The sequence below is a fragment of the Cucurbita pepo genome, chromosome 11 (assembly GCF_057944985.1).
Source record: "Cucurbita pepo subsp. pepo isolate OVF chromosome 11, ASM5794498v1, whole genome shotgun sequence".
In the NCBI taxonomy this organism is placed as follows: domain Eukaryota; kingdom Viridiplantae; phylum Streptophyta; class Magnoliopsida; order Cucurbitales; family Cucurbitaceae; genus Cucurbita; species Cucurbita pepo.
In genome coordinates, this window is record NC_141808.1 from 12,876,091 (window position 1) to 12,889,689 (window position 13,599).

General features: G+C 40.5%; 4 non-coding genes and 1 pseudogene across 4 annotated transcripts; 4 read left to right on the forward strand and 1 right to left on the reverse strand.

The window, feature by feature from the left end:
- Nucleotides 1-245: 245 nt before the first annotated feature.
- LOC111785069 (disease resistance-like protein DSC1) lies at nt 246-3,727 on the reverse strand (annotated as a pseudogene).
- A 2,770-nt stretch (nt 3,728-6,497) lies between these two features.
- Nucleotides 6,498-6,571, forward strand: TRNAV-AAC (transfer RNA valine (anticodon AAC)). The gene has a single exon. It is a non-coding gene; the product is annotated as a tRNA-Val (tRNA).
- Nucleotides 6,572-7,434: 863 nt separating this feature from the next.
- Nucleotides 7,435-7,508, forward strand: TRNAV-AAC (transfer RNA valine (anticodon AAC)). The gene has a single exon. It is a non-coding gene; the product is annotated as a tRNA-Val (tRNA).
- Nucleotides 7,509-10,171: 2,663 nt separating this feature from the next.
- Nucleotides 10,172-10,245, forward strand: TRNAV-AAC (transfer RNA valine (anticodon AAC)). The gene has a single exon. It is a non-coding gene; the product is annotated as a tRNA-Val (tRNA).
- Nucleotides 10,246-11,036: 791 nt separating this feature from the next.
- On the forward strand, nt 11,037-11,110 carry TRNAV-AAC (transfer RNA valine (anticodon AAC)). Its single transcript has one exon. It is a non-coding gene; the product is annotated as a tRNA-Val (tRNA).
- Nucleotides 11,111-13,599: the final 2,489 nt, after the last annotated feature.

Genomic DNA, 13,599 nt, shown 5'->3' on the forward strand with positions numbered 1-13,599 from the left:
TAAAAAATTCAAGTGTGTCGTCATCATACTGCTGATCAAATTCATGGATGGAACGTAAATGGTTGCTTCTTGTTGTCTAATGATTACACTACCAAGGCCAAACCGATCATGTCCACCAACCAATGCTTCTAGTTGCTCAAGCTTATTCACATCGTCAAGAGTTATAAGAACTTTCTTTGAATGTAAGTCTATTCCTTATGATGTTGATTCCTCAGTCAAAATTATTAAAATCTTCGAATCTTCCTTTAAGATCTCATGGAGTAGGATTTCTTGGAGTTGAACAAGGACATTTTTGAAGCTTCCCTAACATTCGATTGAAAGCACCAAGCTTCAAATTGGTGAGCAATTTTGTTGTATAAAGCTTTGGCCAAAGTCGTCTTACCAATGCCTCCAATCCCATATATCCCCACCATGTAGACACCATTACATGGCTCATCCTGTTTCGAATAATCGGAATTTGACCTTAAATTTTCTAGTTGAGAATCAATTCCAAGGCGTGCAAGTAAGATTTAATATCGACAATACTTCTTTTACAAGGTCAAAAATTTGCAATCCCATATAAGATTTGATATTTTGCAATTTTCAAGCTCAAAAATTGTGAACTCAACAAAGTGTCAATGATTTGGGGAAGAGCATACTGGATCGTTGGTTGGGTCCCATTTATTGGGTAACATTTCAATTCCGAAACACCCATTAAGACGAAGATGACGAAGATTCAGTAGCAAATAAATGGTACTAGGGAGGGAGATGAGGTTTGTGCAACCTTCAAGGTCTAACACAACGAGATCACTAAGGCATCCAATTGTTGAAGGTAGCTCCTTTGTGGCCGTAAAATCCAAATCCAAAATCTTTAAAGATTTCATGTTTTCGGCAATTTTTAGAAACTTTTCGAGCTTAGAACACCTAGATAGTTTTAAATATACCAGGGACTTTAACTCGAGGTAGCTTGAAAGCTTTTCAAGGTTAGTGCATTTTGTAAGCTCCAAGATATGAAGACTATCTAAAGCTCTAATAGACTCAGAATCACTCTTTTTATGCAATTATTGAGATATAATTTTTTAAGGTTTGATGATGGGGAGAAGTTTGTAAGTTCCTAAAGTTTTTTTTTTCTTTCTTTCTCTCTTTCTTTCGGTATCTAAGCTTCAAAATTTTAAGAGATTTCGACTTGAGATAGCTTGGAAACTTTTTAAGATTGGAACAATGATTAAGGTATAAGGTAACAAGCTTACCAAGAGAAACAATTGACGTAGGAATGGTTCTCAATTTTGTGCAATTGTCAAGATACAATTCTTCAAAGTTTGACGATATTGGAGAGAAGTTACGAATTTTCTCTAATGAATTAGAGTAACTAAGATCAACAAACTTCAACCATTGTCAATCCTAGAAAAGAAAAATCTAATTTAGATAAAATATTATTATAAGAAAATCAATGAAAATTTTCGAATCATAAAAGTAGCAATATAATTATCTTCGATTCTTTCCCCAAATTTTTGATGAGGCTATGTTGCAAATCTAATCCAACAAGATCTTTTGTAATAAAGAAAGATGGCAAAGATTTTTAAGCAAATCCACGCCATTTTATCCACTTAAGTTATTCTGTAGATATTCAATATTGGTGAAAAATATTGCATTTTGAACCATTAGCAATCTTAGGTTTTTCATGTTTCTAAAAGCTCGAGGATCAACATCCAACCTTGTGGGTTTAGGTAACTCCAACTTTATAGCTTTAATTGCATCGGTTCCCTACAAACTCATAGTTTAGTAATTCAACATTACTATCGACTTACTTTGACAAACATACTTGTCCATTCTCCTTGGTCGTATCTAGTACAAAGGAAAGAATCCAAAACAACAAGAGCCAATGAATGACCTTTTACAATAACTTGTAGCACGTTTTGAAACATCTAGGTATGTACTGGGTGGATAACTTTTCTTAAAAGCGTGTGAACTAAAAAGTTTAAGGGCATCATTGTGATTAATTCTTTGAATACGATACTTTTCATCAAATTTGTGGATAAAAGTAAATGACGGGTTCTTGTTGTCACAATGATTATACTACCAGCGTCAAACCAATCATGTCTACCAACCAATGCTTCTAACTGCTCAAGCTTATCCACATCATCTAGAGCTATAAGAACTTTATTTGAACGTAGTCTATTTCTTACCATGTTGATTCCTTTATCAAGATTTTCAACCTTCAAAATTTCCTTTAAGATCTCATGGATCTAGTATTTCTGAAGTTGAACGAGGCAATTGAATTGCTTTGAAGCTTCCTTAAGATTTGATAGAAAGCAACATTCAAATTGGAGAGAAATTTTTTGTATAAAGTTTTGGTCAAAGTGGTCTTACCAATGCCTCCAATCCCATATATCGATGAGTGGTTGAGTCTATAATATTATTCATATTTCTTATTAGTTTTGGAGTTATCTAACAATTATTTTTATAAGATACATTATAAGAATCAAGAAGAATCACAACAAACAGACAAATAGATTTTAGTATTAAAGATTTATATCACATTAGCCATGAAATCAATCAACCATATTAACCAAAAATGTGTATTTCTTTCTAAAATAATTTGTACATTTAATCTTTTCAAGACCAAATATAAAAGAATTTTTTTTTTTTTAGGAGAATCCAATTCAGAAAAGCTAATCCATGGAATGGGCGGGACAGCTTCTAATTGTGCTCTTCAATGGCAGACATGCATCCATATTTCCCATCTTGATCTTCCCTCTAACTCCCCAGCTATTTCACGACACACCTGATTCACGGTGTTCACAAAATTCTTTACTATCACAAAAAGCCCTAACGGATTTTCTCTATCCCCTGTTTCATAGTACTCATTTGTCTTCTTCAATTCATCCAACACTCTTTTTTGTTCTCTTCTTTGCTATCTCAACTTCTTCCATTGAGGAGGAGTTGGCAGCAATGGCAATACTCGGAAGAAAGAGGAATGATGGAAATGAGAAAAAGAATGGAGTGGGGAAGAAACAGCCATGGCGAAAGGCTTACAGCCATCAGAGTGTCCCAACAATTCTTGCAGGAGGAGGAGTTGTTTCTTGTTTTGTCTTCTTCACTCGATTACAAAACTATTGTTTTTGGCTTCTTCTTTCTTTACCCAACCCACGATTAGGCCATATTTAGCGAATAAAAAATAATAAAAATTCAAATAAAGAATTCATCCGTTTCTTTATAGTCAATTCATGGTTTCTTTATAGTCAACATAGTTATCAAAAGTTAAATTAATAATTCAAAAAAAAGAAATCGAGAACATTCTCTTTATTCTTACTTCATAATACTATTAAACTACAAAAGAAAAATAAAATGTTAAATAATTTCTTGTTAATAATTTTCAAACTTTTTAACCACTACCAATTTCCTTTTTGTTGGTCACTACTATTAGGATACCACATGTACTCTATAACACATGAAGAAAAAAAAAGACTCATTTGCTCCTCCGTTGACTCGGGCCGATTTCCATAGTCTCAAAGGTTGTTTCTACCGCTGCAATCTACATTTGGGCTTCTATGGGGTCTACTAAGGAACCACACTAGAGGATGGAAGACCTGTTGGGAGGAGGTGAACTACCTGAACTTGCGGCGCGCAAGCTTGAAGAAGAGGTGGCCAAGCTGCATGCCATCAGCGCGAATGAACCGAACACCTTCGCCGAAGCAGAAAAGAACTCATGCTGGCTGAAGGTAATGCAGGAAGAGATGACGTCCATCACTGGGAACAAGACGTGGAGTCTGGAGGACATGTCGCCGGGACACCGAGCCATAGGGTTCAAATGGGTCTTCTAACTAAAGCGTAACAAAAAAGGAGAAGTTGTGAAGCACAAGGCCCGTCTGGTGGCGAAGGGCTATGTCCAGAAGCAAGGAGCGGACTTCGAAGAGGTATTCGCGCCGGTGGCAGGGTTGGAATCTGTCGCCTATTGCTGGCGATCGCGGCACATCATTCCTGGGAGGTCCACCACATGGATGTGAAGTCCGCTTTCCTCAACAGAGAGCTGAAGGAGACCATCTACGTCCGACAACCACCTATCTTCTTGGACAACCACAACTCCGACAAGGTACTGCGCCTGCAGAAGGCACTCTACGGGCTTCGACAAGCACCACGAGCCTAGAATGCGAAGCTCAATAGTACCCTTCTGTCGCTGAAGTTCAAGCGATATGCCTCTGAGCATGGCATGTACATGCAAGGCCACGACAAACAGCGGTTGATCGTGGGAGTGTACGTTGACGCCCTCATAATCAGTGGAGGCGACATGAAGTTCTTGGGAGATTCAAGAGGGAGATATCAAAGAACTTCAAGATGAGTGATCTTAGCGTGCTCAGTTACTACATCGGCATCTAAGTGCAACAGAGTACTGCAGGCATCACCTTCTGTCAAGGTGCATATGCAAAGAAGCTGCTGGACACAGCTGGGCTAGCAGACAGTAACCCTACAAAGACACCAATGGAGGCCCGACTCCAACTAAGGAAGGTCGACACTACAACGATAATTGACTCCACCCATTACCGCAGCATTGTCGAGAGCCTGCGCTATCTGGTAAACACATGCCATCACCTTGCTTATTCCGTTGGATACATGAGTAGGTTTATGGAAGCACCTAGGAAGGAGCATCTTGTGGCTGTCAAGCGCATCTGTGCTATGTGGTTAGAACCAGAGGCTGGGGTGTGAGATACTGCGCAGAGAGAGGAAAAGAGAAGCTTGAGCTGGTCGGCTATAGTAATAGTGACATGGTCGGTGACGTTGATGATCGTAAGAGCACTAGCGGGATGATTTACTTCCTCTCAGGCACCGCGATCTGCTGGCAATCAACTAAGCAAAAGGTAGTTGCTTTATCTTCTTGCAATGCAGAGTACATTGTCGCTTTGACGGCAGCAACACAGGGGGTCTAGCTTGTGCAACTGATGGAAGAACTCATCGAAAGAGAAGGCGATCCACCAATGTTATACGTGGACAACAAAGCTACGATCTCCCTGATCAAAAATCCAGTTTTGCACGACCGGAGCAAGCACATAGAAATTAGATTCCATTACATCCGGGAATGTGCAAATCGGGGGCTCATTAAGATTGATATCATCCAAACAGAGGAACAAATTGGAGACATCTTCACCAAATCTCAGGCGCGGTGAAATTTAAAGAACTTTGTTTGAAGATCGGAATTCAAACAATAAGGTAGATATACACATGTTTTTAGTCCGTCGGATCCAAGTCGGACCTGATTCGAATCCAGCCCATTTGTAGAACCTGAAGCCAAAGTTTCCTCAACCCAGCCAATTCGCTCTGCAGCCGAACGCGTCTGCGGCCCATCTCGGGAACAGAAGCCCAGCAGCCAACACCTGTAGCCAACGACCCGGGAGCCAACCCAAACCCGCGACTCTAATCGACCTCGACCCGATTCCACCTGTACTACGTGGCGCGTCCTGCTGCAGCCACATGGCACCCAGCGGCACAGACGCACCCTCGGCTTCACTCGGCGTAAAGGGCTCGCGGCGATGCTCCTCCGGAAAAAGAACCATCCATCCCTTTTCTTAGTTGGTTCCGAAAAAAGAACCATTACATCCCTTTTTTCATTGTTGGTTTCGGAATTACCCTTTCTCCTTTTTCTTTGTTGGTTCTGTAATTACCTTTTCCCCATTTTCTTTGTTGGTTGTTTGCCAGCAAAAGCCCCATCCCTTTTCCTTTGTTTGCCAGCAACAGCCCCATCTCTTCCCTTTTCTTTGTTGTGAAATTCCACCCTTGTTTGCCCCATCTCTTTTCTTGGTTCAGAAATTCCATTTGTTTGCCAACAACCGCCCAATCCCTTTTCTTGCCAACAGCAGCCCCAATCCATTTTCTTGGTTCTAGAATTCCATTTGGTTTGCTAGCAACCGCCCCAATCCCTTTTCTTGCCAACAATAGTCCCATCCCTTCCCATCCATTCCCATCCATTTTCCTTTGTTTGCCAACAACTTCCCCCTTTTCATTTGTTTCCCAACAACAACAGCCCCATCCCTTCTCCATCCCTTTTCCTTTGTTTGCCAATAGCAACAACTTCATCTCTTTTCCTTTGTTTGCCATCCATTTTCCTTTGTTTGCCATCCCTTCCTCCTTTGTTTGCGAGCAACAACATCCTCATCCCTTCCCCATCTCTTTTCCTTTGTTTTCTAGCAACAACAGCCGGGTCGACACTCATACGGAGAAAGAGTTCGGGATACTGTTTCTAACGAAATATAAAAGACCCGAAGTACAAAAACCGGGTCGACACTCATAAACGACCCTCAAGTGACAATGCAGCTCTCGAACGCTCCCCCACCTCGAGCGACAGTTAGCGAAGACCTGAAAAAGAAATCTAAAATGCGGTGAGTAAAAAAGTACTCGGTACGCAGCCTACTTGTAGGCTGTCATCGCATCCAGTTCCTGGTAGGTTTCCACGGGCTTTTCTTTAGGCTCTAGGAACTTTGGGCTTAACTCTATAGTTTGGCTGACCTTCTGGTGAGGCTTCCAACGGTGTCGTGGTGTAGTTGGTTATCACGTCAGTCTAACACACTGAAGGTCTCCAGTTCAAGTCTGGGCGACGCCATCTTTGCAGTTTTTATTTTTATAATAATAATTTGTTTTCATTTTGGACCTCTACGAGAAAGTTCAAGAGCCTTCGAGCTTGGTAAGCCCGGGAACCGTGCCCTCGAACACACATTGATTCATTTTAGACCTCTACGTGAAAGTTTAAGAGCCTTGGAGCTTATAGGCCCGAGAATCGTGCCCTCGAACACACATTGAGCATGTAATTAATTGTTTGGACTTTTATTGAAGAAATACGTGTACGAATCAACAAGGACTAGGGTGGAATGATTGTGAGCACGTCATATGCTGGATTTAGCCAAGAAATTTATGAACTCAACTTAGTATCAGAGGTTTAGGTTGATTGGTCCAACAGACGGTTTTTGCTAGACGAAGAGTCATTGAGTCTTTCGTTACGTGATTTTCGAGGCTTCAAATCTCGAACCGTGACGAAAATAAAACTAAAAGTAAAATTAAATTAAACATTTAGATAATGCAATTTAAGATCAAACAACACCTCGACTAGAACAAATTGAAAGGCAACACAAACAGTGTCGTTAAAATTTGTTACATACGGAGAAAGAGTTCGGGATACTGTTTCTAAGAAATATAAAAGACCCGAAGTACACAAACCAGGTCCACACTCATAAACAACCCTCAAGTGACAATGCAGCTCTCGAACGCTCCCCCACCTCGAGCGACAGTTAGCGAAGACCTGAAAAAGAAATCTAAAATGCGGTGAGTAAAAAAGTACTCGGTAAGCAGCCTACTTGTAGGCTGTCATCGCATCCAGTTCCTGGTAGGTTTCCACGGGCTTTTCTTTAGGCTCTAGGAACTTTGGGCTTAACTCTATAGTTTGGCTGACCTTCTGGTGAGGGTTCCAACGGTGTCGTGGTGTAGTTGGTTATCACGTCAGTCTAACACACTGAAGGTCTCCAGTTCAAGTTTGGGCGACGCCATCTTTGTAGTTTTTATTTTTATAATAATAATCTGGATTCATTTTGGACCTCTACGTGAAAGTTTAAGAGCCTTGGAGCTTATAGGCCCGAGAACCGTGCCCTCGAACCCACATTGAGCATGTAATTAATTGTTTGGACTTTTATTGAAGAAATACGTGTACGAATCAACAAGGACTAGGGTGGAATGATTGTGAGCACGTCATATGCTGTATTTAGCCAAGAAATTTATGAACTCAACTTAGTATCAGAGGTCTAGGTTGATTGGTCCAACAGACGGTTTTTGCTAGACGAAGAGTCATTGAGTCTTTCGTTACGTGATTTTCGAGGCTTCAAATCTCGAACCGTGACGAAAATAAAACTAAAAGTAAAATTAAATTAAACATTTAGATAATGCAATTTAAAATCAAACAACACCTCGACTAGAACAAATTGAAAGGCAACACAAACAAGTGTCGTTAAAATTTGTTACAAACGGAGAAAGAGTTCGGGATACTGTTTCTAACGAAATATAAAAGACTCGAAGTACACAAACCGGGTCCACACTCATAAACGACCCTCAAGTGACAATGCAGCTCTCGAACGCTCCCCCACCTCGAGCGACAGTTAGCGAAGACCTGAAAAAGAAATCTAAAATGCGGTGAGTAAAAAAGTACTCGGTAAGCAGCCTACTTGTAGGCTGTCATCGCATCCAGTTCCTGGTAGGTTTCCATGGGCTTTTCTTTAGGCTCTAGGAACTTTGGGCTTAACTCTATAGTTTGGCTGACCTTCTGGTGAGGCTTCCAACGGTGTCGTGGTGTAGTTGGTTATCACGTCAGTCTAACACACTGAAGGTCTCCAGTTCAAGTCTTGGCGATGCCATCTTTGCAATTTTTATTTTTATAATAATAATTTGGATTCATTTTGGACCTCTACGAGAAAGTTTAAGAGCCTTCGAGCTTGGTAAGCCCGGGAACCGTGCCCTCGAACACACATTGATTCATTTTAGACCTCTACGTGAAAGTTTAAGAGCCTTGGAGCTTATAGGCCCGAGAACCGTGCCCTCGAACACACATTGAGCATGTAATTAATTGTTTGGACTTTTATTGAAGAAATACGTGTACGAATCAACAAGGACTAGGGTGGAATGATTGTGAGCACGTCATATGCTGGATTTAGCCAAAAAATTTATGAACTAAACTTAGTATCAAAGGTCTAGGTTGATTGGTCCAACAGACGGTTTTTGCTAGACAAAGAGTCATTGAGTCTTTCGTTTCGTGATTTTCGAGGCTTCAAATCTCGAACCGTGATGAAAATAAAACTAAAAGTAAAATTAAATTAAACATTTAGATAATGCAATTTAAAATCAAACAACACCTCGACTAGAACAAATTGAAAGGCAACACAAACAAGTGTCGTTAAAATTTGTTACATACGGAGAAAGAGTTCGGGCTACTGTTTCTAACGAAATATAAAAGACCCGAAGTACACAAACCGGGTCCACACTCATAAACGACCCTCAAGTGACAATGCATCTCTCGAACGCTCCCCCACCTCGAGTGACAGTTAGCGAAGACCTGAAAAAGAAATCTAAAATGCGGTGAGTAAAAAAGTACTCGGTAAGCAGCCTACTTGTAGGCTATCATCGCATCCAGTTCATGGTAGGTTTCCACGGGCTTTTCTTTAGGCTCTAGGAACTTTGGGCTTAACTCTATAGTTTGGCTGACCTTCTGGTGAGGATTCCAACGGTGTCGTGGTGTAGTTGGTTATCACGTTAGTCTAACACACTGAAGGTCTCCAGTTCAAGTCTTGGCGACGCCATCTTTGCAATTTTTATTTTTATAATAATAATCTGGATTCATTTTGGACCTCTACGAGAAAGTTTAAGAGCCTTCGAGCTTGGTAAGCCCGGGAACCGTGCCCTCTAACACACATTGATTCATTTTAGACCTCTACGTGAAAGTTTAAGAGCCTTGGAGCTTATAGGCCCGAGAACCGTGCCCTCGAACACACATTGAGCATGTAATTAATTGTTTGGACTTTTATTGAAGAAATACGTGTACGAATCAACAAGGACTAGGGTGGAATGATTGTGAGCACGTCATATGCTGTATTTAGCCAAGAAATTTATGAACTCAACTTAGTAATAGAGGTCTAGGTTGATTGGTCCAACAGACGGTTTTTGCTAGAAGAAGAGTCATTGAGTCTTTTCGTTACGTGATTTTCAAGGCTTCAAATCTCGAACCGTGACGAAAATAAAACTAAAAGTAAAATTAAATTAAACATTTAGATAATGCAATTTAAAATCAAACAACACCTCGACTAGAACAAATTGAAAGGCAACACAAACAAGTGTCGTTAAAATTTGTTACAAACGGAGAAAGAGTTCGGGATACTGTTTCTAACGAAATATAAAAGACCCGAAGTACACAAAGTGGGTCCACACTCATAAACGACCCTCAAGTGACAATGCAGCTCTCGAACGCTCCCCGACCTCGAGCGACAGTTAGCGAAGACGTGAAAAAGAAATCTGACATGCGGTGAGTAAAAAAGTACTCGGTAAGCAGCCTACTTGTAGGCTGTCATCGCATCAAGTTCCTGGTAGGTTTCCACGGGCTTTTCTTTAGGCTCTTGGAACTTTGGGCTTAACTCTATAGTTTGGCTGACCTTCTGGTGAGGATTCCAACGGTGTTGTGGTGTAGTTGGTTATCACGTCAGTCTAACACACTGAAGGTCTCCAGTTCAAGTCTGGGCGACGCCATCTTTGCAGTTTTTATTTTTATAATAATAATCTGGATTCATTTTGGACCTCTACGAGAAAGTTTAAGAGCCTTCGAGCTTGGTAAGCCTGGGAACCGTGCCCTCGAACACACATTGATTCATTTTAGACCTCTACGTGAAAGTTTAAGAGCCTTGGAGCTTATAGGCCCGAGAACCGTGCCCTCGAACACACATTGAGCATGTAATTAATTGTTTCGACTTTTATTGAAGAAATACGTGTACGAATGAGTATCTTAGGTCTAGGTTGATTGGTCCAACAGACGGTTTTTGCTAGACGAAGAGTCATTGAGACTTTCGTTACGTGATTTTCGAGGCTTCAAATCTCGAACCGTGACGAAAATAAAACTAAAAGTAAAATTAAATTAAACATTTAGATAATGCAATTTAAAATCAAACAACACCTCGACTAGAACAAATTGAAAGGCAACACAAACAAGTGTCGTTAAAATTTGTTACAAACGGAGAAAGAGTTTGGGATACTGTTTCTAACAAAATATAAAAGACCCGAAGTACACAAACCGGGTCCACACTCATAAACGACCCTCAAGTGACAATGCAGCTCTCGAACGCTCCCCCACCTCGAGCGACAGTCAGCGAAGACCTGAAAAAGAAATCTAAAATGCGGTGAGTAAAAAAGTACTCGGTAAGCAGCCTACTTGTAGGCTGTCATCGCATCCAGTTCCTGGTAGGTTTCCACGGGCTTTTCTTTAGGCTCTAGGAACTTTGGGCTTAACTCTATAGTTTGGCTGACCTTCTGGTGAGGCTTCCAACGGTGTCGTGGTGTAGTTGGTTATCACGTCAGTCTAACACACTGAAGGTCCCCAGTTCAAGTCTAGGCGACGCCATCTTTGCAATTTTTATTTATATAATAATAATCTGGATTCATTTTGGACCTCTACGAGAAAGTTTAAGAGCCTTCGAGCTTGGTAAGCCCGGGAACCGTGCCCTTAAACACACATTGATTCATTTTAGACCTCTACGTGAAAGTTTAAGAGCCTTGGAGCTTATAGGCCCGAGAACCGTGCCCTCGAACACACATTGAGCATGGATTTAGCCAAGAAATTTATGAACTCAACTTAGTATCAGAGGTCTAGGTTGATTGGTCCAACAGACGGTTTTTGCTAGACGAAGAGTCTTTGAGTCTTTCGTTACGTGATTTTCGAGGCTTCAAATCTCGAACCGTGACGAAAATAAAACTAAAAGTAAAATTAAATTAAACATTTAGATAATGCAATTTAAAATCAAACAACACCTCGACTAGAACAAATTGAAAGGCAACACAAACAAGTGTCGTTAAAATTTGTTACAAACGGAGAAAGAGTTCGGGATACTGTTTCTAACAAAATATAAAAGTCCCGAAGTACACAAACCGGGTCGACACTCATAAACGACCCTCAAGTGACAATGCAGCTCTCGAACGCTCCCCCACCTCGAGCGACAGTTAGCGAAGACCTGAAAAAGAAATCTAAAATGCGGTGAGTAAAAAAGTACTCGGTAAGTAGCCTACTTGTAGGCTGTCATCGCATCCAGTTCCTGGTAGGTTTCCACGGGCATTTCTTTAGGCTCTAGGAAGTTTGGGCTTAACTCTATAGTTTGGCTGACCTTCTGGTGAGGTTTCCAACGGTGTCGTCGTGTAGTTGGTTATCACGTCAGTCTAACACACTGAAGGTCTCCAGTTCAAGTCTGGGCGATGCCATCTTTGTAATTTTTATTTTTATAATAATAATCTGGATTCATTTTGGACCTCTACGAGAAAGTTTAAGAGCCTTGGAGCTTATAGGCCCGAGAACCGTGCCCTCGAACACACATTGAGCATGTAATTAATTGTTTGGACTTTTATTGAAGAAATACGTGTACGAATCAACAAGGACTAGGGTGGAATGATTGTGAGCACGTCATATGCTGGATTTAGCCAAGAAATTTATGAACTCAACTGAGTATCATAGGTCTAGGTTGATTGGTCCAACAGACGGTTTTTGCTAGACGAAGAGTCATTGAGACTTTCGTTACGTGATTTTCGAGGCTTCAAATCTCGAACCGTGACGAAAATAAAACTAATAGTAAAATTAAATTAAATATTTAGATAATGCAATTTAAAATCAAACAACACCTCGACTAGAACAAATTGAAAGGCAACACAAACAAGTGTCGTTAAAATTTGTTACAAACGGAGAAAGAGTTCGGGATACTGTTTCTAACAAAATATAAAAGTCCCGAAGTACACAAACCGGGTCGACACTCATAAACGACCCTCAAGTGACAATGCAGCTCTCGAACGCTCCCCCACCTCGAGCGACAGTTAGCGAAGACCTGAAAAAGAAATCTAAAATGCGGTGAGTAAAAAAGTACTCGGTAAGCAGCCTACTTGTAGGCTGTCATCGCATCTAGTTCCTGGTAGGTTTCCACGGGCTTTTCTTTAGGCTCTAGGAAGTTTGGGCTTAACTCTATAGTTTGGCTAACCTTCTGGTGAGGCTTCCAACTGTGTCGTTGTGTAGTTAGTTATCACGTTAGTCTAACACACTGAAGGTCTCAAGTTCAAGTCTGGGCGACGCCATCTTTGCAATTTTTATTTTTATAATAATAATCTGGATTCATTTTGGACCTCTACGAGAAAGTTTAAGAGCCTTCGAGCTTGGTAAGCCCGGGAACCGTGCCCTCGAACACACATTGATTCATTTTAGACCTCTACGTGAAAGTTTAAGAGCCTTGGAGCTTATAGGCCCGAGAACCGTGCCCTCGAACAAAAGACTCAATGACTCTACATCTAGCGAAAACAGTCTGTTGGACCAATCAATCTAGACCTCTGATACTGAGTTTAGTTCATAAATTTCTTGGCTAAATCAAGCATATGAAGTACTCATAATCATTCCACCCTAATCCTTGTTGATTCCTACCGGTATTTCTTCAATAAAAGTCCAAACAATTAAGGTATTTCAAATATTTTTGTTGCAAATGTTTTATTTTGAACAACAAAGAAAAGCTAGGAAAATTTGATTCTAAGAGGATATTGGTATTTTTCTTGGTTATTCATCTATTAGTAAAGCTTATAGAGTTTTGAATAAGAGAACTTTAGTTATAGGAGAATTTATGCATGTGGTATTTGATGAATCTTGTAATAATATTTAGTCTATTTGTAGCGATGATTTAGAAAGAAATTTTGGAGATTTACTTGTCATGACAAAGGAAAATAAACTCTTTCAAGTAAAGAAGAAGGAGCTTAAATGAGGAGGAAGGAGGTTCTTCATCAGTGCCAAAAGTATGGAGGTATGCCTCATCTCATCCCAAGGACTTGATTATTGGTGATCCCGACCAAGGTGTGAAAACTCATTCCTTT